At 54.2% G+C, this 27,448-nt stretch overlaps 1 long non-coding RNA gene and 1 other non-coding gene across 3 annotated transcripts; one reads left to right on the top strand and one right to left on the bottom strand.

Annotated features, from left to right (window-relative positions):
- Positions 1-2: 2 nt before the first annotated feature.
- Positions 3-27,448, bottom strand: LOC133257622 (uncharacterized). Of its 2 annotated transcripts, none has more exons than XR_009739624.1 (3): positions 27,033-27,427; positions 18,040-18,177; positions 3-17,949 (listed from the first exon to the last, which is right to left on the bottom strand). It is a non-coding gene; the product is annotated as an uncharacterized LOC133257622 (long non-coding RNA). The 2 variants fall into 2 exon arrangements; XR_009739623.1 differs by having other exon boundaries at positions 4-17,949; positions 18,040-19,841; positions 27,033-27,448.
- Positions 23,881-23,953, top strand: TRNAG-UCC (transfer RNA glycine (anticodon UCC)). The gene has a single exon. It is a non-coding gene; the product is annotated as a tRNA-Gly (tRNA).

Here is a 27,448-nt window from a genome sequence, read left to right as displayed (position 1 = left end):
TCGTCCCCCCCACCACCTTCCTCTCCCCCTCCCCACTCCCGCTTCCCATCTCCCCCCTCCCCTTTCCCGCTCAGGTTGGAGCTGAGCACCGGAGGCAGGCGGGGAGGGGCCGCCGCCCGGAGGTGACCGGCTGCCAGGCTCGCGCGTTTCTTCCCTGCCTTAAATAAGAATAATCATCTAAGTCAGCGGGGCTGGGATTAAAAAAACACTCGTCGCTGGCAGTCTGGCACCCCCAACCGGGACCACGGAAATCTTCCTCCAGAGGACTGGGGACACTGGAGATGGGGGGGGAAGGTAGAAACTGGGCCAAGAGGGAGTGCGGCCCCAGGAGCCTCCCCCCGACCCCACTCCCCAGCTGGAGCCTGAGGGCCCACTGTTTCCAGAGGACCTGGCTGAGCCTCAGTTTTTTCCTCTGTGGGATGGGGCCAAAGACTTAACTTCCTGTTCTCTGGGGCAAAAAAGTAAAAGTGTTAGTCACTCAGCGGTGCCCGACTCTTTGTGACCCCATGGACTGTAGCCCACCAGGCTCCTCTGTCCATGGAATTCTCCAGGCAAGAATACTGGAGTGGGTAGCCAGTCCCTTCTCCAGGGGAATCTACCCGACCCAGGGATGGAACCCAGGTCACCTGCATTGCAGGCAGATTTTTTTACCATCTGAGCCACCAGAGAAACCCCTCTCTAGGGCCCACTGGCTCTCAAATCTGAGAGTCTAGAAGTTTTCAAGGCCCCTCCAACCAATCCCCACAGCTGATCAGGCACAGAGGAGGAACAAGTCTTCAAGTTATGCTGTGAGTTCCTAAAATCAGCCCAGGAATGTGGAAGAGCAGCTCAGTCATAACGGACCACACCGCTCTCCGTCTGTGGCCTTAAGAGCCTCAGTTTCCTCATCTGCAGACTGGGCCAGTGATGTTCCCCTCCTCTTGATGGAGGACAAGATGCTCCCCCTGTGAACTGCTGCACTGCTGCACACGTCAGCAGTTCAGTGGCAGTTGCTCCCGGCTCTGGCTCCGCGCCCAGCCCTCCCGGATTCCCACCTCCACCTTCATCCTTCCCTCAGCCTCCAGGTCACCTGCACGGAACAGCAGCAGGAAAGGAAGGCAGGCACCTCTTCTCTCCCAGAAAGAAGCGGTCAGAGGAGCCAGGGTAGGTGACAGAGCAGAGCCTGCCCTGCCACGAAGACCACCAAGAAGCCACAGCAAACTTCTGGGGGTTCTTCAGAGATCTGCATCCTTTTTCTCCCTGCCATGCTGCAGGAAGAAGGTGTCCTTCTCTTTCTGGACCAGGAGGCCTGGGTATCAGGTCCTGAGTTTCATTCCTGACCCTGCTATTTTACCTTAGCCTTTGACCTTTTCCGTCTCTGGGGTAAGAGTTCCAAGTTTCCTTTCAGCCCCCACCTGCTTAGGATTTATTACTGCTCTTGACAGCGGTGAGCGTTACTGGTCTATGACTCCCCAGGTGCCAAGAGGAGTGCTCAGAGCTTCACGGCTCCTTTCATGTCCCCCTCAACCTTGCTCATCTGGGTCCAGTCACTGCTGCACCATTTTACAGATGAGGAAGCTGAGGCTCAGAGTGGGGACTTGCCCCAGGTTGAGTAGCTGGACAGTGACTGATGGAGATTCAGGCTCTGGCGACACAGAGTGGTGTCCTCACCCAGCTCCTTGTGCTACCCACAGGGACATCCTAAGCCAGGTCAGTGCTGCCCAGAGGGAAGGAGGCCCTTAGAGTCAGAGTTGCCCAGCCTGCCCCAGCCTAGTGACCTCAGGCCCGACAGGACCCTTGGAAACACTGGTCTCTGATCTGAAGCCTTCTCTTCCTTCTGTCATTTTCCATGAGCACAGTGAGAGATGCATTGGGAAAATGACCCCCTCTAGATAATTATCTGCCACCTCTACATCCTGTGACTGGTGACACCCTTGCTGGCCTAGAATGGTGGCTTTCAAGCCTTTCATTGACCTTACGGGGCATTGGGAGGAGGGGGCAAGGAGGGTCAGGGTGGGCTCCTCCTTCCAGTGTGGATCACTTGGGTAAGATTTATTTTGAGAGGGTCTAAGGCACAGCTCTAAATATTCACTGGAAGGACTGATGCTGATGCTAAAGCTCCAATACTTTGGCCACCTGATGCGAAGGTCTGACTCTTTGGAAAAGACTCTGATGCTGGGAAAGATTGAGGGCAGGAGGAGAAGGGGACGACAGAGGATGAGATGGCTGGATGGCATCACTGACTCAACGGACATGAGTTTGAACAAACTCTGGGAGATAGTGAAGGGCGGGGAAGCCTGGCGTGCTGCAGTCCATGGGGTCACAAAGAGTCAGACACAACTGAGCGACTGAACAACAAGGCACAAGGTTGAGACCTTGTGTAAGACGCATGTGAAACATCACTTTGAAACCCACTATCGTGAATAATTAGGAGCCATTTCATCTTTTTGAAACCCAGTTTCAAACCAATTTGAAACTAACTGTTGTGAATAATTAGGAGCCATTTGGGACAGAAAATTGCAGCTTCCTGAGGTTCCCCCACGCACACACTTACATATCTTGGCTCTCCCCTGGCTGCCACCCCAAGGGTGAGCAGATAAGCAAAACCACAACTAAGGAGGCCTCTCCCAGGATTCACGGGCCTGCCCAGAATCCTTTATGAGGTCATTGCATTCAGCCATTCAAACAGGCCACCATGTGGGTGGGCAAACTGAGTCTCAGAGACCTTCAGTCATTTGCCAAAGGTCACACAGCCAGCACCAGCCCAGCCAGGACACGTGGGCTTCTGACACCACTCGGCCTCCCCTGAAGAGGCAGCACCGTCACCCAGCACATGTCATTCATTGGCTCTTGGCCCCGTCGTGCTCATGGTCAATGTCAAGCCATCCCCAAGGGTTTCTTTGGGCACCAGAAGGACTCATGGATCCTCAGGAACAGATCTGAGGAGCTGCTGACAGAAAGAGCCGTGGCCCTGGGCAGAGCTGCCCCTGCTGTGGGCACTGCCAGGTCCTTCACATACCCTCCCCTCAGCTGCGCTCCCCGCCCCCTCACTGCTGTGGGTGACAGAGCACCAGAGTCCTTGTGCCTCCAGGAGGCCCCAGAGGAGGGCTGCCAGGCTTCCAGGAGCCCCTCTTCCTTCTAGCCCTCTCTCTGCCTCACATTTCTTCTGGGCTAGGTTCTGGGACTGCCACCACACTGCCCCCCATCGAGCCAGGTCCTAGTTAGTCCTGAGCTGTGGCCCCTTCCTCCCTAGGGATGGTCTGATGGAAGTAACCTGGGGCTGGCCCACCTTCCACCTTGCTGGACAGAGACCCAAACATGTGAGACCATCTGGGTCCAAGCTGGGTCCTGCTGTGAACTTAGGAAGACGCACTGTTTGGAAGGACTGATGCTGAAGCTGAGACGCCAATCCTTTGGCCCCCTGATGCGAAGAACTGAGTCACTGGAAAAGACCCTGGGAAAGATTGAAGGCAGGAGGAGGTGACAACAGAGCATGAGATGCTTGGAGGGCATCATCGACTGGATGGACATGAGTTTGAGTAAACTCTGGGAGTTGGTGATGGACAGGGAAGCCTGGTGTGCTGCAGTCCATGGGATCGCAAAAAGTCAGACACGACTGAGCGACTGAACTGAACTGACTGTTGCTGATGGAGATGGGGGGCAGGAGTGGGGGGCAGAAAACCAGGGCAGAGGGATCAACTGTCCTTCCCACCAGCTGAAGGTGCAGCAGGGCAAACTGGGCCGGATCTTGGCCTCTGGGGGTCTGGGAGGTGAGGGAATGAAATCCCTGCTCTCAGGTGTTGAGCAAGCAGAACTCTTTGGGGATAGGAAGTCATCAGCCCCTGCTTCGCTGGTACCAAACCCTGCAGGCTTTGCTCCCCGGAGCTGGAAAAGCAGCTTCCAAAGTGGAAGCAGAGCTGGGGGAGGGGAGTCCCAGGAGAGGCTGTGGGTGAAGGATGGGGGGCCAGGGAGGGGAGGGGAGACTAAAAGCGACTTTCAGTCCCACTCAGGTGACTCACACACCCCACCTTTAGCGAGAAAGGTAGAGATTTTCATTATCATTAGAAGGGGTGGTTAGAAATGCTTAGAGTCTACGGAAGTGGAAGGTCGTGCACGCGCACATTAACCAGAGTTAGTCATCGCTGGCTGATGCTTTTTACCTCCTTGCTTGTAGTTTTCCGTGTTGCTTGAATTTATTTATTTTACAAGAAGAGTGTTTGGGTTTTTTTCCAGAAACAACAGGGATGGTACTGCCCCCTCCCCGAAAAAAGAAAATTTAAAAATCAACAAGACTAAACTCTACATACCAAGATGCTCTTTCAAAACGATGCATCAGATATGAAAACAGCGAAGGGGGAAAGTGAGAGGCTGATGGTTCTACAACCTGAGCAACCAGAGAACTGGACCCGGTGAGTCCCAAGAAGGCGAAGATGAGTTTTAGCAACTCCCTTGGGGAGGGACTTCCCTGGTGGTCCAGTGGTTAAGAATTCACACGCCAGTGCAGGGGACACAGGTTTGACCCCTGGTCTGGGAAGATTCCACATGCCAAGGGGCAACTAAGCCTGTGCATTGCAGCTACGGAAGCCTGTGTACCTCTGCAACAAGAGAAGCCGCCGCAGTGAGAAGCCTTTGCACCGCAACTTGAGAGTAGCTTCCACTTACTGCAGCTAGAGAAGAGCCCTCACAGCAACAAAGACCCAGCACGGCCAAAAAAAAAAAGTTTTAAAAGAAAGCTCTTGGGGAAACATGAGTGCCTTTGAGAGGAGCCAGTATAGAAAGGATCCATGAGGTCTCCAGCAGGGAGCTGGGGTCTTGGAACCCAGGAGGACTCAGCCCAGTCTGGGACTGTGGCTCAAAGGATGCTCACTGGGCACCACCGGCAAGCGACTCATCCCTCTGGAACTTGGCATTTGCTCTCTGTAAGATGTGCGTGGCAGAGCACCAGCATTAAGACCGGCATGGCAGAGTCAAGATGGGAGGGGTACCACCCCCTCTTCCTGCCCCCTCTCCTGTGTCCCCTTTGGAAACCCCCTGGGATGGGAAACCCACTGGGCTCCATTAGCACCTGTTCTTAAAAGCCCCTCCTGACCCTGGAGGCAGCGCCTGCCGCCAGAGAGTTGTCAGATGGCTCCTTGCACCTGCCCTCTGACCAAGCAATTCCATTTTTAGGAATTTAAACCACAGAAACACTCACACGGGTGACAAGGGAAAATGCACAGGAAATTGATTGCATCACTGTTTATAACAGCAGAACTTTGGAAAACGCCTAGACACCCGTGGGCACGGGGTGGGGGTCGCTATTGCATAATGGGAAGGCGCTGCCCATTGGAAGAGCAAAAAGCTGTGACAAATACCTGCCTGCTCCTTCAAGGAGTGAAAAAGAGCAACACGCTCTCATCTGTATTTTAACAAGGGCACCTGGCACACACCTTGCTTGTCGACATGCAGAGTAGCCCTGGAAACTGCGGTTGCCCCGGGAAGGGAGCTGGGGGCTTGGGTAGGAGAGGAAGTGATTCTAGCCTTAAACCCTTTTCTCTTTGATCCAGTTAACTGTGCACATGGGCTGCCTGGGGAAGCCATCCGCTGGCCTTCCTCCCTCTCGGATACTGAGTAGATACTTCTGGTTATTACCTATCTTCAGTTCTCCTTCTCAGGACCCATCAACCTTGCCATGGAGTGAAGTCATGTGACCACTGCTGGCCAATGAGTTATGGGAAGAAGTGATGTGATGCTCCTTCCTGTCTCAGTGACCTAGACATGGAGGTGCCATGAGACAAAGGCAGCCTGGCCCACTGAGTTTGTATTTGTCTTTTTAATAATCTTGTTTATTTATTTTTGGCTGTGCTGGATCTTCACTGCTGGGAGGGCTTTCTTTAGTTGCGGCAAGTGGGGGCTGGCAGTGCATGGTCTCCTCGTTATAGGGGCTTCTCTCGTTGCAGCTCCTGGGTTCGAGGTACACAGGCTTAGTAGTCGTGGCACACAAGGCTTACTGGCTCTGCAGCATGGGGGATCTTCCTGGGATCAGGGATCAAATCCACGACTCCTACGTGGGCAGGTGGATTCTTTACCACTGAGCCATCAGGGAAGCCCCCACCCTGAGCTTTCACGTGGAGGGTGGTTGCCATGGACAATCCCCTGGACTCATGGCAGGCTTTTGTTGTGCAAAACAAACTTTCGCTGTGTTGAGACACTTCAATGCGGGGCTCATTTGTTACTGCAGCACAACCTAGCCTGGCTAACTGATACAGATTTGGAAAACCGCATTCTGGTTCAAGGGATATCAGAGACCTTGGACAGGTCCCTTGACTCCTCCAGGCCTCAGTTTCCCTATGTGTGTAGTGAGGCAAGTAGGCTTTTCTCCTGTGACTAGGTCCTGTGCTGCTCATTTCCCCAAACCCCAAAGGCCTGAGGAGTATCTGACTAAGTGCCGCTGGTCCAGAGTGCTCACTGGACACTGGCTGGGCCCCCTTGGGGGCATCACGGAATCCTCACGGTAGCCCCAGGAGGGAGGGACTATCTTTATCCCCATTTCCTAGGAAGGAAACTGAGGCTCAAGGAGGTGAGATCACTTGCCCAGAAGCACCAGCATCTATGATTCTTACCTGCTGTGATGACAATTACCATCTGATATTTTAATTTATCTCTTATAAACACAACTTAAAAGAAGCCCAGTATTGACCACTTGGGAGAGCTTAGAATAAGATTTTTTTTTTTAAATCTTAACCATTTGAAACTATACAGTTCAGTGGCATAAGTCCATTCATATACTTGGGCAACCATCACCACCATCCATCTCCCAAACTTATGTTTTTTTGGCCATGCCACATGGCATGCAGGATCTTAGTTGCCCGACCAGAGACGGAACCCATGCCCCCTTCAGTGGAAGTTCGGATTCTTAACCACTGGACTGCCAGGGAATTCCCAGAACTCTTTTTACCTTGCCAAACTCTGTACCTATTAGACATTAATTAACTCCCTATTTCCCTCTCTCCCCAGGCCTTGGCACCCACCACTCCCTGTGAACTTACCCATTCTAGGAACCTAATATAAGTGCAGTCATACAATATTTGTCTTCTGGTGTCTGGCTTATTTCACTTAGCATAATGTCCTCCAGGTTCACCTAAAGTGAAGTGAGTGTCAGAATGGCCTTCCTTTCCAAGGCTGAACGATGTTCCATTATATGTATGCACCACATTTGGTTCATCTGTTCATCTGTTGACGGACACTTGGCTTGTTTCCACCTCTTGGCTGTTGTGACTACTGCTGCAGTGACCACGGAATATATACCTGTTGGAGACCTTGATTCAATTCTTTGGGTTATATACCCAAAAATGGAATTGCTAGATCATATGGTAATTCTATTTTTAATTTTTTGAGGAGCCATCATACTTTTTTCCATAGTGGCTGGACCATTTTACCAACAGTATACAAGCTTCCAATTTCTCCACATCCTCACCCACACCTGTTATTTTCTGAGTTTTGATAGTAGCCATTCCAGTAGGTGTTAGGTGGGGTGGTATCTCATTGTGCTTTTGATTTACATTTCCCTGATGGTCACCGAGGGAATAGGATTTTTTAAATATTTATGTATTTGGCTCTTCTGGGTCTTAGTTACAGCACGTAGGATTTTCATTGCAGCATTTGGCATCTTTAGTTGAGGCTTGCAAACTCTTAGTTGAGGCATGTGGGATCTAGCCCCCCGAACAGGGATCGAACCGGAGCCCCCTGAATCAGGAGCGTGGAGTCTTGGCCACTGGACCAGTAGGGAAGTCCTGGGAATAGGATTTTTTTAAATGCCACAGGTGCAATCCCCTGGACCTGCTTCCAGAGGAGGAAGCAGGGGGCAGAGATGCTGCTCTGGTCCTGGGGATACTTTGTGCTCTGCTGTGCTTAGTCGCTCAGTTGTGTCTGACTCTTTGCAACCCCATGGACTGTAGCCTGCCAGGCTCCTCTGTCCATGGGTATTCTCTAGGCAAAGAATACTGGAGTAGGTTGCCATGCCCCCTTCCAGGGGAATCTTCCCAACCCAGGGATCAAACCCAGGTCTCCCGCATTGCAGGTGGATTCTTTACCATCTGAGCCACCAGGGAAGCCCGGGAATGCTCTAGCCGTATCTCAAAGTCCTTGAATCCCAAACAGATGAGTGGGGCTGTGGTCTCCTGGGACTTGCGCCCCAATGACCTGTCCACCCACGCTGGGGTCCCAACTTCTCCAGAAGCTCAGCCTCTGATGTTGCAACCTCTACTTCCCTACTGGGCCTGAGCAGGGACTGAGCTGGGCCTTTCCAGCCCTGGCTGACCTGGTGACACAGAGTCCCCACCCACGCCTGGGACACAGCAGAGAGGAGGCAGTGGCTGAGAGGTTGGGGGTAGGGGGCGGTCATCTGCATGTCCCTTGTCCTTCTGTGTCCAAACTAGGGCAGCTTTGTGTTGGGGACAAGGGTAGAGACTCTGGAGCCAGCATACTCAGAGTTCCATCTTTGCTATTCGCCAGCCATGTGACCTCAGATAAACCACTTCCCTCCCCAACCTTCACTTTTCTCGTCTGTAGAATGGCTGAAATGGTGCTTGCACGCACGCGTGAGTACTTAAGTCTCTCAGTTGTGTCTGACTCTGCAACTTCATGGACTGTAGCCAGGCTCCTCTGTCCATGGGCTGCTTCCAGGCAAGAACACTGGAAAGGGTAGCCAGTGCTTGGCACATAGTAAGTGCTCACTAAACACTTCCCTTAATAACCAACATTGTCATCATCCTCATTATTATCCACATCCAGAAGGACGATCAGGTCCCGCCTGTGCCAAACAGTCCCTGGCTCCCCACTGCCAGCAGGAGAATATCCACCACCTTCTCATGGACTGGTGGGCACTGCCTGCACCGGCCCCTGCCGACCTCTCCCACCTCCTCTTCCCCTCGCTCAGCACACTGAGTCACCTGGGCTGCCTCCTGTCCCTCAAACACCCGGCCCTCCTTTCTGCCACTGGCTCTTTGCACATACTATTCCTCTTGCCTAAAATGTACTTCCTCGCTCCAGTCCACTCCCATCCCTCCCACAGCAAACGCCCAAAGAGCTCAGTCTCAGGTCAAACTTTCTTTCCTCAAAGATGTCTTCCTGGGACTTCCCTGGTGGTCCAGTGGATAAGAATCTGCCTGCCAAGGCAGAGGACACGGGTTCGATCCCGGGTCTGGGAAGTTTCCACAGGCAGCGGAGCCGTTAAGCCCGGTGCCCTGCAGCTACTGAAGCCTGCCTGCCCTGGAGCTTGTGCTCTGCAATGAGAAGCCCCTGCAATGAGAAGCTCACGCACCAAGACCAACAGCAGCCTGTGCTCACCGCAACTAGAGACAGGCCTCAGCGACAAAGACCCACTGCAGCCAAAAATAAACAAATAATTTAAAAAGATGTCTTCCCGGACATCCCCACCTGCGGTCCACATGGGAACGGTTGGCCTTCATGGCCCCGTACGCTCCCCCACCCCCATACCACTTCTCTTGGTCCTAAAATGTGAAATTATTTAAGGAATGTCAGCCTCCCCACGTGAGCTCTGTGAGGCCAGAATCACCCCTGTTTTGCTCCCCATTATTGCCCAAGCACCAAGGACAGGGTTGACCCAGGGCCCCCCCCCCACCCCAGATATTCGTCAAATTGAAGTATCAGCTTCCAGAATCTCCCTGATTTGGGAACCTCAGAGGCTTTTCAACAAGACAATGCATTATAGGTTTCGTACCTTTGTTAAGACTTTCGCACTCATCGAATGAACAAATCTGAGAAAACCCTCTGCTACATCCTGTGTCCTAATTTTTCAGCTCAGAAAAATATGGTCATTGCACTCAGAGCAGCTGCTCACAATTCCTGCTGTGCCTCCTCGGAGCCCAGCCTCCGGCCACCCCTTCCTCAGAACATGCGGGAGGCCTGCGGCTGCTCCGAGGGTCACCCCTTGCTTGGGGATAAATGCCAACGATGAGTAATGGCGGGTTGCTGAGGGAGGTGCAGACGCGAATTCAGCCCAGTCAGCAAGATCGGCAGGAGCCAAGGTGGCCCCTTGCCTGGGGTTAGGGCCTGATTCAGCCGGTCCACACACAGCAGCTTTCCCCCTCCAACCCCGCCCAACCAGCTGGGGAATAAGAGTGTGGACCCCAAGGGGGCCACGGGGCAAGCCCGTGCATTCATCCTCTCCCTTGTCTATTTCACCAGTCCAGAGACTACTGTGTGCTTGGCCCAGTCTTGGGGAGGCCCTAGTGAGGCCCAGGGCTCACCCTCTCCCCACGCTCACAGGCTCTCTGAGCTTAGTTCCTGTGTGCATGAGAGCTCAGTTGCTCAGTCGTGTCCTACTCTTTGTGACCCCATGGACTGTAGCCCACCAGGCTCCTCTGTCTGTGGGATTCTCCAGGCAAGAATACTGGAGCGGGCTACCATTTCCTACTCCAGGGAATGGAACCCAGAGTCTCTTGTGTCTCCTGCATTGGCAGGCAGATTCTTGATCACAGCGCCACCTGGGAAGCCGGTGGGAGGCCCTAAAGAATGCTTCGAAGAGTCCCAGGGGAAGAGGTATTCAGAGAGGGGCAATGTCCAGGTCCATTCAAAATGGTTCTCAATGAAAGAATTTTCTTGACAGGCTGCAGGAAACAGTCACTTTAGTACCACTGGTATGATGACTGGGGTTGGGGCCAGTTCAGGGGAGGTGACACCTTGAGGCCTGGAAGAAGGGTGGACTGTCCCAAAACACAAACCAGTGGGGGAGGACTTAGGACACGGGGTCATCATCGTCTGGTTGGGCTCCGTGGACATGGAGGGTGAGCCTCAGGGTGAATAAGATCTGTCGAGAGCGAAGGACCTGAGCCTGGAAAAGGAGCCTGGCCTGGGCGGGGGCCCCAAGATGTTCATGAACATCAGGAACGTCCTGGAGAGAACCCTCCACTTTTTAGGTTCCCCCAGGGTTCACGTTCCTGAGGGATAGATGATGGCGACAGAGTGAAACAGACAAGCAACTGGTTGGGATGTAGGAGGTGGAGAAGGCAAGGGGAAGACGCAGCTGGTCAGGGAGGACTCCTGCAGGGAGCAGGGTTGGAGGGGAAGGGATGGGCCCAGGGGGTATCTGGGGGAACTCCAGGAGAGATGGCCCAGGAGACTCCAGGGCAGGGTGAACTTGAGAGACTGGAAAAGAGTGGGGGTGGGGTGGCGGGTTGGGGATGGACCTAGAGGAGGGGTGGGAGGTGAAGGAGGGATGGGAGCTGTGACACTCAGGCGCATATACACAAGGTGAGCTTCTCCAGAGAGCTGTGCATGGCCCTGGTTTCCTTCCCAGAATTCCCAGGCTCACCCATCAGGCAACAGGCTACGCACCATCCCCCGGTAACCACAGTCCTCATCTATGCGGGGCCTTGGGGGGGCTCAGCCTTTTTGGATCCTCACAACTGCCTGTGGGGTGTCCCGCCCTCCATTCTGCTGCTGAAACAGCAGAGATTTTCGCTGGAAAGGGGAGCAGGTTTCTGGGTGGGGATGGAGAAGGCAGGAGGCCTACACTGCAGGGAGATGGAAACCCTCAGGGAAATTCACACTCCAGCTGCTTGCCAGCCTGAGGACAGGCGCTCTCAGCTGCTGTCACATCGACACACACACATGCATGCTGACACGCACGTGTGTACATGGACACACGCACAATCCCACCCTCACACTGAGACGCACACACTGGCAAACAGATAAACACCCACGATGACACACACAGAGACCAACACACTGTCACACTGCACACTCACACACACACACAATTGCCTCTCCAGTTGGTCTGAGCTATCTGCTCCAGAATGGCCATCTCTTTAGGTTGGAGCCTCCTCTGGGAAATCTTTGCATCTTCATATGATCTTCCAGGCTGCCCCCCAGCTGCCACTGTCACCTAAAATCCTGAGAACTAAGGAAAGATTCCTTTAAAACTCACACTTCTGATTTTAGGCTGAAACAATATTTCGGAAATTCGAGTCTTCAGGCTCGTTCTGACGTGGGCTTGTGTTACCAGGCAGGCGGGGACAGGTAGGATGCTGAGGACCCTGCAAGAGGAGCTAGGGTTGGAGAGCAGGGGTTGTTGAGGAGGGGTTAGTCTGGGCAGATTCCATACCCGCCCCACCCTCCTTAGCTGGGAGCAAACTCCACAAAGCAACAGCTGGCCAAGGGCTGACTGGGTCAAGGAATGGCTCCGAGAATCCCATCCACCCCCCCACTACTCACTCTGCAACCCTCCCCAAGGGACTGTGAGCCTCAATTTCCCCATCTGTGCAATGGGTGTGATCCACCTTTTAGGGCTAATGCGAAGAGTTAAATGACACCCATATACCTATAAAGCTAAAAGCCCTGGAAGCCCAAGAAAATTAAGTTGTGGGGGGCGCGGGTAGGATGGTAAAAACTCGCAGCAGTGGCCTCTCATGTGTAACAGGGCTGAAAATAACCGGCATTTTCCTTTTCTCTGCGGCTGAAGCCGCGCTTCCCATAGGACCGAGCCTGCTTATCAGTAGCAAAGCCACTCTCTCTTCCAGAAGGTGACTGTGGGGCTCGGCTCCCCCCTCCAGCCTTCAGCCCTATTCCCAGGGAGGAGAACAGTGAATTCCCTCCTCCTGGTTCAGGTTTCTACACCGCCCCCCCAAACCCCCAAACAATTTTGCATATATTTAAATCTTCTCTGCTGTTTCTAGGCTTGAGCTGCCCCCCACCCACCGCCCCCGAAAAAGGGAGAAAGAAATTACAAAAGCCCGTCATTTGTCTCCATCCCCGCACCCCATCTATCAGGGCCCGTCGCCTCGAATGATGCGCGTGCCCGGACGGCGCTTTAATGGGGCGCCGCGTGTGACTGTGCAGCCGGCCAGCATTTGCATACATATTAAACGGAGCAGTAAAAAATGCAGACATGCAAACCATTTGGACGGGCTCCTCGGCGAGCCTGCCAGGAAATCAATCTTCTAGTTTCTTAAAGGAAACCTGCTCGGGAGGAGGTGGTGAAGCCTCGCAGCCCGCCGGCCCTGGGAGGGGGGCGGCCAGCATCTGTCCATCTGTCTGCGGAGGCCAGTCGGTTGTTCAAGTCCTTCCCAGCCACGGACTTGATGGAGGCCACGGACTTGGTGGAGCTCTGACAGGGAGCCAGGGGGGCCGGGGACCAGAAGGCATCATCAATCGGTTTGACAGTGGGTCCTGACTGGACCGGCTGTGTGCCCTGGAGTAAGAGGCTTGCCCTCTCTGAGCTCTCCTCACCCAGTGATAGTGATAATTTAGTGCAGCGCCTCCCCCACCCACAGGGGATGCTGGAGATTTTCCCCTCAATTCATGGTTCTGGGGCTTAATGGCTAACCCAAGGTGGCCCATCTCCTCTATGAAGAGCCTGGATCCCAAACCAGGTGTGGAAGAGATCCCCTAAGAGCACAGGTTCTGGAGGCCTGAGTTCCAAGTCAGGCTCCACCCCTTACAAGCTGTGTGACCTTGAGCAAATGCATCAACCTCTCTGTTTTCTTTTTTTAGAAAAAGTGTGTGGTGGGGGGGGGACCAATATACTTCCTTCTTAGGTGTATTGTTGGAATAAAGTAGGTCAGCCATTGTCTGGCTCACAGTAGGACTTAGCTGCAGAGCAGAGTGTAGGAAGGTCCTTGGTATACTGGTGTGGTTTTTCAGGTGAAAATTCCTCGCTATGCCTGCATGGCTTGGCGGCCGCTTGTCCTACGAGCCTCCTCACCTCTAAACGCCGTGTTTGATTCTCACAGGAACTCCTAGCTCACACAGACCGCCCACCCTGCCCTCTGTAGAGGTGGGGTCCCAGGGGCTCCACTGCCCATTCCAGACAGATGTGGCCAAGACGGCAGCTCTGAGGGCTCTGAGCCCATCATCTGCTGGCCAATTGGGCAAAGCCCGGGGCCCGGCAGGGACACCCTGAGCTAGCCCCGAGCAGACTGAGTGTCTGTGGGGCCAGAAAAGGCAAGTGGCCCAGAGTCTCCGCAGAACCAGAGCGGTCCTGCTGCTCCACCCACCCTCTCTCTGAATCCCGCTTTACAGATGAGGAAGCTGAGGCTCGGAAAGAGGTGCATGGCCACAAACTTGAAGGCAGTGGAACCCGGGTTGAACTGGGTCTGAATGATGGCAGGGACCACCTCCCCAGAGGTCACTTGTAAATAACTGTCGACGGAAGGAGCTCTTTCTGCATTGTAAGAATGCTGCTGTCCCTAAAGAAGGTGTGTGCTTGTGGAGAAAGCCCAGTTTTGTGGGCTCAACATGCTATTCAGAACTCACGAAGCTTCTTCCTTGAAGGGAATTTGAGGAAGGAGTGGACTGGTTTTTTTGTTTGTTTTGTTTTGGCTGTACTGAGCCTTCACTGCCCTGTGGCGGGTAGGACCTTAGTTCAGTGTAGGATCTTAATTCCCCTACGGGGGTTCAAACCCATGTCCCCTGCATTGGAAGGCAGAGTCACTACCAGGGGACCATGAAGGAAGTCCCAGGAATGGGTGGCTTTTGAGAACCAGCTTGAGTGTGGTGGGTGTTCATCCATTTCCGCCACACTCCTGGAGGGGACCAGTGTCCCCAGGACAGGCTGAGTACTGGACAGTGACAGGGATGGTGGGTGCACCCAGCCCGACAAGAGCCGCCCTCCTCTCTGAGACCCTAGCACTGAGTGAAGAGCCAGGTTCAGGGCAGGAGAGGCCCGGCCTTCAGGTGGGACAGAGCCTCTGGGAATCAAAGCTTCCCGTCCGAGTGGCAAAGTGGCCTTCACATGGTGCTGAGTTGTAGCCTGCTACCATGGGAACAAAAAAGTCTGAATCCAGCGTGTGGCCCAGTTGGATGGTGGCGCCTGCCTGTGTGACCTTGGGCAAAACCTTACCCTCTCTGGGCCAGGGTGGCTGAGCTGACTGCACTCCTCTCTCTCTTTGGAAGATCCTCCTTTTCACCCCTGGCCTCCAGGCTCCAGGGGCCTCTGTCCCTCTACCTCTCGCTGCAGGCCCCAGAGGACAGGCCGCCCCCACTGCCTGGCAGGCAGCGGGTGGAGGAAGCCGGCAGGGCGGGAAAAGGCAGGAGGGGCAGGAGTTACAGGAACCGGCTGGGCCTGGGCGATTGCTCAACTGGGGAGCCTGGCCCGGCCCGGCCTCCACAGGCCCCCACTTCCACCAGCCCTCCCTCCTAGCTCTGCATTGCAAACATTCCTGGCCAACCTCGGCTGCTGCAGCCCCGGAAGGGGGAACTGCCGCAGACACAGCACGAGGCCTCCAGAAACACTTAACCCCTTCCTCACTTCCAGGCAGAGCCCGCAGGCCGGAGGATGGGGCTGGGCCTGGGTTTCCAGACTCCGGCGTGACCCGCTCAGGTGCCCTGCCAGCAGCCCCGGTGGGCCCCAGGTTAGCAACCTGGATCAACAGGCCGTCTGTGGGATCACAGAGTGACCACTCAAGGACTTACTGGGCAAACGTTTCCAGAGTGTTCACTGGGTGCCCAGCACTGCACCTGGTATAAACAGGAAAATCCAATGGGGGGCACCCACAGAGCCCACCTCCTACTGGGGGGTGGAGTGCGGATCAGATAAACAGGCTTTTTTTTTTTTTTTTTTTTAGCTCATGACAGTGATGAGTGTGCTACAAAGGAAAAGTACAGGGTGAGCCTGACTGTGAACTGAAGTCGCTCAATTAGGCAGGGAGGGCTTCCTGGAAGAAGTGACATTTAGCAAGCAACAAGAAAAAGAGGAGAGTGTGTCAGGCAAAAGGGTGTGAGGCTCCCGAGAGGGGAGTTTTCGTGGTTCAGTCTATGTGCCTGGAGGGCATAGGGTGAGGGGTCGAGAGCCCCTAGGTGGGAGAGCTAGGCCTTTGCCAGACCCCAAAAGGTTTGGGGTCACTTTCGAGCTTGGATTGTCTTCTAAGGGCAGTGAGAAGCCATGGAAAACCTTTACCTGGGGAATGACATGGTCAAGTTCAGTCTTAGGCACTAAGAATCCTATAGCTGAGAAATGAAACCAGCATGGGTTTCAGATACAGATCAAATATATGCGAAGACCAGAATACCTGCAACTTACCAAAGTGCCACCAACAGGAGACATTTCAAATGGCAGCCTGGCAGCTGGGCCTGGCACCTGGTTCTCCTGGGGCCCAGGGGCCACTCTGAGCCCTGCCATCCCCAGTCCAGCCGGAGGCAGCCAGCTGAGGGGGCTCCTTCTCCCAGGACAGGATCCATCCCTCGCCCATCCCAGATGCCATTCTGCAGACAGCTGGAGCTTCATAAATGCAGCAATTTGTGTTGAAGTTGGGAGGGGCTGAGAGACCATCCAGGCCCACAGACTCCTCACTTCAGAAGCAGCAAGGGCTGGCCCTGGCTTCTACTGGGGGCCCAAATGCAGCTGGGCCTTGGGCCCGAGCTGGGGATGCTTGGGCACAGAGAGGCCGAGGGGGCACGCGTCCAAGATGCCCACAGCACGTGACCAGAGAGGAGGCCAGCACATTCAGCCTGTCCATGACCTTGGCACCTCAAGATCTCTGTGGACCACCCCCTACCAACTGAAGCCCCTTCCTCTCCCCACCTTTCATGGGACCTCACAGAGGCTGAAAGAAACAGAGGTTCAAATCCAGGAGACTAGGAACTATTCGGAAAGGAGCGGTCACTAAACCTAGCTGATGGACTGCTCCACTCCTGTAGAGCTTGAAGAGTCAGGAGACAAAGTTAAGTTGGTGGGAAACTTCTGTATTGTTTTCGCTGTAGCTGAGTTTCCTTTTCTTTTTTCTTCTTCTTTTTAAAAATGAAGTGCTACTTAGATCATCAATATACCAGAGATGAAAATGGAGCTCTCTTGATTGGAAAGGAAGCGGGTGGCCTGGGACTTCCCCATGCACATCTACATAAGCTCTGTGTCCTCCTGGGAAATCCCAGGTTCCTAGAGTGGGCAGGCAGGCCCAGCCTGAGACTTTAGGGATGGGGAAACTGAGGGCCTGAGAGGCGGAGACACTTGTCTGGAGTCATACAGCCCTGAAGGATGGAGTCAAGGGCTGTCAGGCCGGCCTGAGCCAAAGACCTTCCACCAGGCCAGGCCCAGGCTGCGGGTCAGGAACTTGTATCCCCACTCTGGTTTCTGAGCATCTCTAAGCCTGGCCTGTTGGTTGGGGCAGCAAATTGAGCCAGAGCTCCCCAAATCCCACCTCAGCGGGGTGAGATTTCCGAGGGGGAAACACGCCCAGGACGCTCCCTCTGTTGAAATCATGCTGGGACAGGACAGGAAAGGGCTGGGCCAGCTCCATGCCCACACATGCCCCCAGCAGAAGCAAGGGCTGAGCTCCTTCCAGCCCCTGGGGTCGCCCATACAGGGGTCCCCAGCAGCAGAGACTATCTGCTCTGTGGCTCTCGGTCCATGCTCAGTCACAGGGCAAAGATCTTTCCAGGCAATGGCACTTCTACGAAGGTTCTTTGAACCTAGGGTGCCACCACCTTGGTGATCCACCATCAGCTTTGCCAGGATAAAGCATTCCAGAACCTTCTGAAGCCTTATCATAACCGGAGGAGTTGGCCATTATCACCCCATTTCACAGACGGGAGACAGGGCCGTGAAGTCACTTGCCTGGTCACAGAGTTAATAACAGACATGGTGACTCGAGCAACCAGTGCCTGCTCCTCACCACTAGGCCACCACCAGAGATGGGACCCTTTTTCCCAGCATGAGACTGGGGCAAAACCAAAGACCCCCTCGGCTCACCCTGACTCCTCATGTTCTTTGTATTTTAGAATTTTACCTGTTATTTTATTTATGGCTGCGCTGGGTCTTCATTGCTGCGTGATCTTCACTGCGGCAACAATGCTGCTCTGCCGTGGTGTGGGCTTCTCCCTGCGGTGGCCTCTCTTGTCGCAGAGCACAGCCTCTAAGGGGTGCAGGCTTCATACCTCAGTTGCAGCACGTGGGCTCAGTAGTTGCGGTGCATGGGGCTTAGTTGCTCTGCGGCATGTGAGATCTTCCCAGACCAGGGATCCAATTCGTGCCCCCTGCAGTGGAGGGTCAATTCTTAACCACTGGACCACCAGGGAAGCCCCCCTCATATTGCTAATGCATGCAAAATAAATATTTCACCTCACCTATTTACTGTATCTTTGGCATTTATCCATCCTGAGTTTACACCCACTTCAGTCTTCCCCGACATGGGTTCACACGGGTCGTGGAATTTTTCTCTGTGTCTCCAGGAGGCAAAGCTACTTGTGTCCTTGCAGCCATCACTGCCAAAACAAACAAAAATCTCACTTTATACATTTCATAAAAATGAGTGGCCTAACTTGGAAATATTGTGGAGCCGTCTCCTTGGGGACATGGATTGCACCGTGCCATGATGCTGTTGAGGCAGCAGGCATGGGGTGAGGACTCAACAAATGGGCCCGGATGATTGTTATTGCTGCTGTTCATGGGGGCTGGTGTAGCTGATAATTCCTAGTCTTTTCCTCCTTCACATCACAGGTTAGCAGGGTCACTTCTCAAAGTTACTAACTGGCACTAAATGGTAAGAAGCCAGTTGTGAGAATGAGGCAAGTTATCTGTCCTTGCGCCAGAGAGATGGTTACCATGGTAGTCGGCCTGCAAGATAGTCTCCAGATGATTTCCACCGCCTTCAGCCCTTCCCACAATGAGGAGGGCTGCCCCCGAGGGGCCAAGAGGACAGTGTGGAAAGGACCACACGTGCATTCCAAGGCACTGGGGCTTCAGTCTTTCTCGCTGGCATCCATCTAGGGGAAGCCATATAGTGAGGAAACTCAAGCAGCTCTGTGGAGGACTCCAGGGGGGAAGAAACCAAGGCCTCCTGCCAACAGCCAGCCAGTGAGCACACCATCTTGGAAGCCAATATTGCAGCCCCAGTCAGATGAGAGCAGCCCCAGCTGATGTTTGGACTGAAACTTCAGTGGAGACCACAAACTGGGACCAGCCAGTTACGTTGTTCAGTTGCTGAGTCATGTCTGACTCTTCGCAACCCCATGGACTGCAGCACCGCAGGCTTCCCCTGCCCTTCACTATCTCCCAGAGTTTGCTCAAACTCATGTCCATTGAATTGGCGATGCCATCCAACCATTTCATCCTCTGTCGCCCCCTTCTCCTCCTGCCCAGTTATGGCACTTCTGAATTCCTGAGCCACAGACCCTTTGAGATAATAAATACCTATTGTTTTAAAGCGCTAAGTTAGGAGTGATTTCTTACACAGCAGTAGGTAACTGATACAGAAACAGAGGCCTTTAATTATGAGGGCTCTTCCTAGACTGGGTCCCCAAAGTGTGTTCCTTGGAATATTGACCCCAGGCTATAACCCCGGGAAAACCACAGTCTGTCAAGCAATGGCAGATTGTGGGCTTTCGTCTCTTATTTAAGATTCCCAGTACACCTTGGCATATTCAAGCAGACCCCTCTGGGCAAGGAGGCTGTTCCTCTGGAGTCTTGGTGGGACTCTGACATCACAGCTTCTTTGAGAAATACAGCTGAACTGCCACGGGAATAGGCTCTTACTGCACGTTAGACAATTGCATCCAATATAAAAACAAAAACACTTCCAGCCGGATATTCTGAGTGTGGCCGATGGTGTCCTATACAAAGACAAGATGGCCGGCCTCTCTGAGCTCCTCTTCAGGCTGAGGGGGCTGGTTTGCCCTGGGTGCCCTCTGGTCCCATCAGTGGTGCTGGTCAGGGCTCTGGGCCCATGTTTGGCCGTGAACCTCAGTGTATCTGGGGACCGCTGGGGCTTCAGATTTTGGTTCCTGCCCTCTGCAGCGCCAGCTCTCATCGCTCCGAAGCAACGGCCTTGAGCTCCCCACCCCTCGTGTTTGCCACATCCTCAATGACAATGCCTCAGAGTCAGATCCTTCTCGGCAGGAACACAACCATGGTCTTAAAACACGCACCACTGGAAAATAACGTTTGATATAGAAAAAAAAAAATCATTTCGCAGGCAACTTTTTCAGAGCGAATCCACCCCCTTCAGCGAGGAAAAGCTGTGCTCAGAAAACCACATTCTTTCAAACCCCTGGGGCTGCGTGGGGGTGGGAACAGAGATCTTTCTACACGCTAGGAGGCAGAGGCCTTTTCTTCTGTTGAAAACGTAATTTTACCCTCATGTTGCTTCATCTTTCCCTGCATGGCCTGTCGAGGGGCTCGCGGGCCTTTCTGGAGCCACCGCTTCCAGACACCAAGCAGCCTGCCCTCTTCCCTCAGACCTTAGGCCTTGGTGTGCAGCCCTGGCTGCCCCCCGCCCCAGCCTCACCTGGGAGGCCTGCCTAGGCCTGCTCCGGCAGAATCTGCACTGGGACAAGGTTCCCAGGTGAATCCAGGCACATGAAAGATGGGGAGCGCCCAGCTGCACCCCAGAACTGCCATCTCAAGGTGCCCTCCGCCTGCCCGCTAATGGGCCGCCGAGCCCGCCTTCCTCACCGGGCTTCCAGGCTCCCATCACAGACGGCTTCTCAGAAGCCGCACTTCCGGACCCCCATCTCCACGTGCACGCTGCCCACCCCTGCATCACTCGCTCATCATGTCTGAAATTCAGCAAGAGGGCCACACACAGGGTGGGAAGTCAGGACCCCTGAACAAGCGGTAATGGCAACAAAGACTCCCAGCCTTTACAGAGCACTGCCAACCGAGGAGGGAAGCGGTGAGACCTAGAGGTTCAGAGAGGGACAGCCACCACCCCAAGATCACACAGCTGGCAAGTGGTAGAGTTAGAGCCACCAAGCTCTCCCCCGACACCCTGTGGCACGAAGCATTCCCTATGAGAAAATGGGAGGGGCTGCAGGGAATATCAAGGGTTGCACCCCCCCACCCCAACTTAGCCCAGTGTTTCCCACTCTGGGGCTCCTTGGGGGACCCCCCGAGGCTTTCTGCAGCAGTGGTGGTGGTGGGGGGAGTTCTGTGCTCTTTTGAAATCCCTGATGGTCACTACACCTTGACCAAGGGCCAGGCCACCACGGGGTCCATACAGCATTGCCTTTGTTTGCTTTGGATGGGATTTTATCAACCCACCATGCTGGTTCAGACTCTCCGGACCAATGGGAGTTGCAAGGCATTGGCATGGATGCCCTTGATTATCCTGAACTGAGGAAGCTTCTAGTACTTTACAAAGGCAGCTTTCTTGTTGGGCCAATGTGGGCCTGGAGACAGATAAGAACAGGAGGAGCTTTTCTGGTGGGAATGGAGAGAGGAATTAGCTTAGAAATTTGAGTTACTGAAGGGAGGGGATTTGTCACCAGGATTTTCGGCAGCGGCAGGCGCTTTCTTCTATTTTCTCTAAATCAAAGTTGGTGCTGCCCCACTCCCACCCAGCCCGGCTGGCGTTGGTGGAGGCGGAGGCAGCCCCGATGGGCAGGGCTGAGCCGTCCAGGCTCACTGCCCAGGTCTTCACGAGATGCCCTCCTGCCACGCTCTCCATGGAAGCAGACCTTGAAGACGAGGGTCCTGTTCACGGGAAGCCAGCCACAGACAAACCTTGAGTTTCTTGCAGAAACCTGCAGCAAGATGGGCGTGGGCTTCTGTGTGCGGTTTGCACGCCGCCCTGCACCTCTCTCCCCATCTCGGCTTGTCCGAGCGCACGTGTGGAGCTGGAGTGGTGCCTCCTTTGCTCCTCCCGGGCAGACCCTTCCCCTCTGCCCCCCACCTCCACCCCACACCCACGGGAGGTGTCAGGCCCTGGGGGTTCTGGTCAGGAGTGCTCAGAGGTTAACGGCGGCCAGCAGCTCTAAAGTCCGAAGGATACAGGTGGGTTGTGATCAGTCTTAGCAACTGACAACTTCGCTTCACAGCCCCAGCCACGCACTTCCTCTGTCTGGAGAAACCCTGTTGGAGTGGGGACCCCAGATTCTTGACCACTGGAAGCTGACCTTCCAGGAGAGACTTGAAGTCACCTTTGGATGGAGCAGGGAAGGGCACAGTCACTTCTTTAAAAATGATTCCCGTGGGTCTGAGTAGCAGGAACTGGAGCCCCCTGTCCAGAGACCCGGTGATCATGGACTAGAAAATCCCAGTGAAGGACAAGCCAGCTGGGCTTCAAATATGACTCAGTTCAGTTCATTCACTCAGTTGTGTCCAACTCTTTGCGACCCCATGAACTGCAGCACGCCAGGCCTCCCTGTCCATCACCAACTCCCTGATTTCACTCAGACTCAAGTCCATCGAGTCAGTGATGCCATCCAGCCATCTCATCCTCTGTCGTCCCCTTCTCCTCCTGCCCCCAATCCCTCCCAGCATCAGAGTCTTTTCCAATGAGTCAACTCTTTGCATGAGGTGGCCAAAGTACTGGAGTTTCAGCTTTAGCATCATTCCTTCCAAAGAAATCCCAGGGCTGATCTCCTTCAGAAAGGACTGGTTGGATCTCCTTGCAGTCCAAGGGACTTAAGAGTCTTCTCCAACACCACAGTTCAAAACCATCAATTCTTCGGCGCTCAGCCTTCTTCACAGTCCAACTCTCACATCCATACATGACCACAGGAAAAACCATAGCCTTGACTAGACGGACCTTTGTTGGCAAAGTAATGTCTCTGCTTTTGAATATGCTGTCTAGGTTGGTCATAACTTTCCTTCCAAGGAGTAAGCGTCTTTTAATTTCATGGCTGCCATCACCATCTGCAGTGATTTTGGAGCCCAGAAAAATAAAGTCTGACACTGTTTCCACTGTTTCCCCATCTATTTCCCATGAAGTGATGGGACCGGATGTCATGATCTTCGTTTTCTGAATGTTGAGCTTTAAGCTAACTTTTCACTCTCCTCTTTCACCTTCATCAAGAGGCTTTTTAGTTCCTCTTCACTTTCTGCCATAAGGGTGGTGTCATCTGCATATCTGAGGTTATTGGTATTTCTCCCGGCAAGGAGGAACTCGTTTTGAGGTATAAGCATAACGCACCATCCGTCGGCCACGGAGAAGGGCTGGAACCGATGTCAGTGCACCAACCAGGGGACTTCCCCTTTGTTTGGCTGCTCCAGGTGATATCTTAGGTCCACAACCAGTGATGGAAACCATGCTCCATGCAGTGGAAGCGTGGAGTCAACTGCGGGACCCCCAGGGATGTCTCCCAGGGCACTTTTTTAAAGCAAGTTCCTTCTGGGGTCTTTTCTGGTGCTCCTTTATGAGATGGATCAGCTATGTAGCCTTGGGTGGCCCCTCTTACACCACATGCTTCACTGGTCTGTCCACGTGTCCCCCTATCCTAGGAGATGTAGCTCCCCTCAGGCAGGGGCACCCCAGGTTGGTCTTTGTGCCCTGAGAGCGCCCTTCGGGCCCTGCTGTCAGGACTCACATTTCTGTTCATCGGTAGAACAGAGCGCCCAGCTCCAAAGCCAGGCTCTTCAGTTTCTCAGTGTGGAACCTTAAGCATGTCAGGTCCCCTCTCTGTGCCTGCCTCTTCTCTCCGGAAATGGCAATCCTGGTCCCTGGCATTTCATGGTTGCTGTGAGGACGGCCTGAGCAAGGACATGCCCACAGAGGGGGTTACCACTCTCCAGATCAACTCTGATGCAAGACTGGGCACACAGCAGTGACTCAGGGACTGTTTGGTGTTCAGATTTTTTTTTAAAACTAACATTTCTTTTTCCCCCCCTAAATTTTATTTCTCTTATTTTTGGCTGCGCTGGGTCTTGGTTGCTGCACAAGGGCTTTCTCTAGTTGCGGCGAAACTCACTAGTTTTGGTGCTCAGGCGTCTCCTTGCGTTGGCTTCTCTTGTTTCAGAGCACGGGGCTCCAGAGTGCACACGCTTCAGTAGTTCTGCCTCACAGCTTAGTTACCCTGAGGTATGTGGCATCTTCCTGGACCAGGGATGGAACCCTTGTCCGGTGCATTGGCAGCAGATTCTTAACCACCTGGGAAGCCCTAAACTAACATTTCTTAAAGTACAAGGATAAACATAGTCTATGACTTGCGGAGAATGTGATTTTTTTGCAAAAGAGAAAACTTGGGACTTCCCTGGTGGTCCAGTGGTTAAGACTCTGTGCTTCCAATGCAGGGGGTGCAGGTTTGATCCCTGGCCAGGGAAGTAGGATCCCATATGCAGTGCAGTGCAGCCCCAAAATAAATAAAAGAAAACTTGACCTCTTTTTCCCCCACTGACAGCCAGCATTCAAGATAGATATTCCCCACGCATATCTCCCTTTTACAAAAGAGTCAGTCAAGGCTCAGAGAGGCCAAATGAGGTTCCCAGGATCACTCAGTGACAGAATCAAGCTCTTAACCAAGAGCGTCTTGGATTTATAACCCCTGGCCTCCCCGTGGGACTTAAACCCCTCAGAACCAGGGGCCCCGTCCCAGAGAGGAGCAGCAAAGATCAAGTGCACCTACGAATTAAGCAGGCCGAGAATCACACAGTAAAGTCATTCCCACTTCAAAGATCTCTCGAGTGGGAACCAATGTGACCAGGAAGGAAAATCTGAATCACGTCCCACCCAGAACACTGGGCAATTCCAGCAGAATACAGCTTCCCCAAGCCTGAGCTAACTCGGGCCACCTTCCATCCAATTCCCTGGGAACCAAGCAATAGGTGCGGAGGGGGCAGATTCAAGTCAGAAGCCTCTTGGGGTTTAGTACAAGAGCAGAGACCAGGGGGCAGGGGGTGAGGGGGGGGGACTCGTGCTCTGTGGCTTTCTTGAGGCAGGGGGTTTTCAAGAGGGTCTTTCAAGCTGCCATGTGAGTTGGTGATTCTGGGCTCTCAAGCCACAGAAACCTAGGCTTCCCTCCTGGCAAGCTATGTGACCTCTCTGACCCTCAGTCTCTTCATCTGAAATGTGTCCAGCCAAGCTTTAATGTCCAGCTTCTCCTTGAGGAGCTGGTGCTGGGTACTGGGGACTCAGCAATGAATGGGAGAGACCAGACTGGGGCCTTCACCAAGCTCACTGCCTCACAGGGGTGTGGAGACAAACAAGTTGAGGTATCAGCTATAAGGGAATACCCCGAGGATGAGAGTCAACTCTCTCTCAAGCTGGTGGTGAGAGGGCAGAGCGCGCATCCAATCAAGGCTGAGCCCGGCACTGAGCCCATGGTGAGCGCTCAGTCCGTGAAAATGGCTTTAGTTGCTGCTGTGGCGACTATTATTACCGTAACCTGAATAAAACTGGGCTGCCTTGGGGCCCAGTCTCGTCACAATGTTATGTTCAAAAGCAGTATCAGCCTGACATCCCCAAATCATTGCAAAGCAGTTTAAATCTTCCTGACGATCTCTCAGAGACACCAAAGGCGAATTCCTTTGCACGCCACACAAAAAAGCGTTCTCAAGACTCTCCATGACAATGTGTCTGCCTAGAAGGTCTCATGGCAGTTGCTCCAGAAACATCTCCGTTGCCCGCACCTCCCTGTCATCCTTCTCAGAGAGGCGGGGGCCGTTGGGTTTGGCCGCAGGAGAAGTGGGACGGGGTGCGTCCAGGCTCTGCCCTCACTGGCCATGGGGCCGCAGTTTGCTCATGCGCAACATGCGGGTAACAACAGCGCTGCTTCCAACGAGGTATGGTGGGGACTCAGTGAGATGGTCGGACGGCATCATCAACTCAACGGACATGAGTTTGAGCAAACTCCGGGAGATGGTAAAGGACAGGGAAGTCTGGAGCGCTGTAATCCATGGGGTCGCGAAGAGTTGGACTTGACTGAGCGACTGAACAACAGATACAATGGCTTCAGGGATGGGGGAGCCTGGTGGGCTGCCGTCTATAGGGTCGCACAGAGTCGGACACGACTGAAGTGACTTAGCATAGCATAAGGTGTTGAGGATGGGCAGGTATAGCTGGGTGACCCCTTCTCCTGCCTTCCCGACCTGCCCTTTGCATCTCATCATTGATAGGAGCTCCAGCAGGGTCTCCTGTAGTCAGTCTGTGCTTTCTAGGGCCTAGCATCCAGTGGCAGCCGCTCCGCCCACCACAGGGAAAGGGTCAGTGCCCAGCAGGTACAGAGGCTCCCACCATCTGAGGCCATTGCTTGCCGGAAGCCTGGGCAGTGTGGCCCAAGCTGGCTTCTCCTCTTCCTCCTATATCAGGGATCTGGTATCTGTCTTCTCAAGGGACTCTGGGCCAGGCCCTTGCCAGGCATGTGGTTCCTGCCCCCATAGGGCTCACAGACCCAGACAATCAGGGCCTGACTTCAAGGGAGACACCCAGAGCTGCAGGAGAGGACCAGCTGGAACATCAGGGAGGGCTTCCTGGAGGAGGCAGCATGGAAAGGAAGGCCACACCCAGGCAAAGGCCTGGAAGGAAGAAAGTGGTGGGTTCTAGAAGCTACAAAAAATTCTCACCCACATGTCCCGACAGGTACAGTTTGCTGAGCTCTGTCACCTACACCATGTCACTTGGCGCTCTCCTCCCTCAGATCCCAGAGGACAGAGGGCAAGAACTCTCACTCCCAATTCACAGAGTGGGAGACAAGTACGAGAAAGAGACAATTCCTAGCCGGGACCAGAGCCCACATGGCCTGTCTTCTGGCTCAGGTCAGAAAGTTAAGGTGCAAGACTGGGCACTGAGCATCCCTAGCATCTCCCTGTGGTCATCACCGCCATTTTACAGATGAAGAAACGGAGGCTCGGTGAGACCACAACGTCCCTCCAGTCCTGCTCTTTCTGTGCATCTCTGGGGACCTAGGACAAGCCTGGGGTGCCCAGATGCCCTCACCAGATGGGGCATAAGCAGCCAGGAACACGGGTAATAGGGGGTGATGGAAGGAAGGGAGCCAGGATGGGCTTGCAAATCAACACCAGGCTGGGGAAGGCGGAGGAATGTGGGTCGGGATGGGGTGAACCCTACATGGGAGGCCAGTCTGGAAAGGGCCCAGAGCCCTAGGCAGACCACCCCGCAAGCACCGGAGGGTGAGACCCTGACTTCCCGGAAGACACCACCCCCCAGCTGGGCGGGGTGAAGGACCACTGCCTCCTGGCTTGCCCAATCAAACGCACTCCCAGTCCGATGGGGGAGGCGGCCAGGGTGGAGGGCTCCCACGGCCTTCCTGGGGGAGCCCCCCGGGACCTGCCCAGGACTCGGCCGCCCACCGCCCACTGCCCACCCCCAGCCTCAATAGCCCCGACGCCCGGCGTCCTCCCCTCGGCTTTCGGTGGCTCCAGAATTTAAAGGTTAAATCCTAACCTCGTCTCAGCAGTTTCTCCCGGCTTTGCCTACCCAGCGCCAGTTGCTGGTAATTATATGCATCTCCGAGCAGCCAATCAGCTGTCAGACTGACAGATACTGATCTTTTCGTTTTATTTTTAGCTCTGTGCTTCCCCCTCTAGTTGCAAAAAAAAATTCTGTTTGTTCTGTGTGTGGCTGCTTGACTCCCAGCTCTGCACCCGGCTCTCATCTCCGCCAGCTAGGCGGGAGCAGGAAGCCGGAGGGGCTGGAGCCCCCTGCCCCTCCAGAGACAGCGGTGCGGTGGGGTGTGGGGTGTGGGGCGCGGGGTGGGGGCAGGCGGCGAGAAATGCACCCGCTGTCCCCCCGCCCCTCTCCAGCTGCAGACCCTGGGCTGAAATGGGGAGGGAAGGCTGGTGCTGCCCAGAGGCGCCTTT

Source organism: Bos javanicus, chromosome 11, assembly GCF_032452875.1.
Source record: "Bos javanicus breed banteng chromosome 11, ARS-OSU_banteng_1.0, whole genome shotgun sequence".
Taxonomy (NCBI): domain Eukaryota; kingdom Metazoa; phylum Chordata; class Mammalia; order Artiodactyla; family Bovidae; genus Bos; species Bos javanicus.
Note: the sequence above shows the minus strand (reverse complement) of the source record. Positions and strands in the feature narration are given on the sequence as shown.